Genomic DNA, 1,019 nt, shown 5'->3' with positions numbered 1-1,019 from the left:
GGTGGCTGCCCCGGGGCCCTGTGCGGCCCCAGGACTCTGCGCCATGTCAATACTGGCTGTTTTCTCTTCTCGCCGCGGTGCCGTTGGTCTCACATGATTGCACTTTTGTGGGTCACAAGGTGGCACGTCCGTGTCCTCCTTGCTCGCTGGATGCAGAGGTACCCATCGTCGTCACGCCTGCCCCGTAGCTCCCACCCAGCTGTACGGATAGGGTTTAGTTGTGTTTAAGACCTCGCAGACCTTCTAGAGGTTCTCCCGCAGATCAGGCCCACACGTGCCCCCGCCCCCGCTGCTTCTGTGCTCACGATCATGTGTCCTCTAGCTCCACGCCCCGCCGCGTGGCCTGCTGCTGGCCGAGAGCCAGGAAGGTCCCTGAGTTCAGGAACATTCTCTGCACCTTCTGATCTTACTTTAGCGGTTATCCTTCCATAGACGGCCTCCCAGAGCGCGGAGCGCCCGGCGCCCCCGTCTCCCCTCACCCGTGCGCCCCAGACTCGGGGCGAGGGGCGGGGCGGCCGGCTTGCTGCTCCTTCGGTTAAGTGACATCTTCCAGAGCGTTTTGTTTCGTCCTCGGAGGGCCCGTCCGGTTGTGCTGGGGAGCGTCGGGCGGCCCGGCTCGGGGGAGGGGGGGGCTGGCCGACCGTAAGCGGCTGCCCCTGCTCATCCTGTGATTGCTCTCATGCTGCATCTACTGTTTACATTTGTTTTATTGTACATAGGTTTGTAAACATTATCGCCTAAGATATTTGTATATAACTTGGGCTTTGTAGCGTTTATTTATTCTGAGTTCATACGGCATGTTAATGCGGTGGTGTCCTCCTCTGGGCAGCTGTATAGGATCATCATGTGGTTACAAGAAAACACTTTCCCCCCCAAAATCTTTTAATGTGGAAACAATAAATTTCACAGAAAAAAAAACCCCAAAACGGATCGAGGTTGCTTTATTGGGTTTCTGGCAGCCCGGGAGAGCAGCCCGGAGGTGCAGGGCCAGGTTCGGATATGTCCCTTGGGCTCTGACG

This window comes from Crocuta crocuta, unplaced genomic scaffold, assembly GCF_008692635.1.
Source record: "Crocuta crocuta isolate KB4526 unplaced genomic scaffold, BGI_CrCroc_1.0 scaffold139, whole genome shotgun sequence".
NCBI classification, from domain to species: Eukaryota; Metazoa; Chordata; class Mammalia; order Carnivora; family Hyaenidae; genus Crocuta; species Crocuta crocuta.
The sequence above is the reverse complement of the archived record's forward strand: the minus strand, read 5'-3'. Positions refer to the sequence as shown.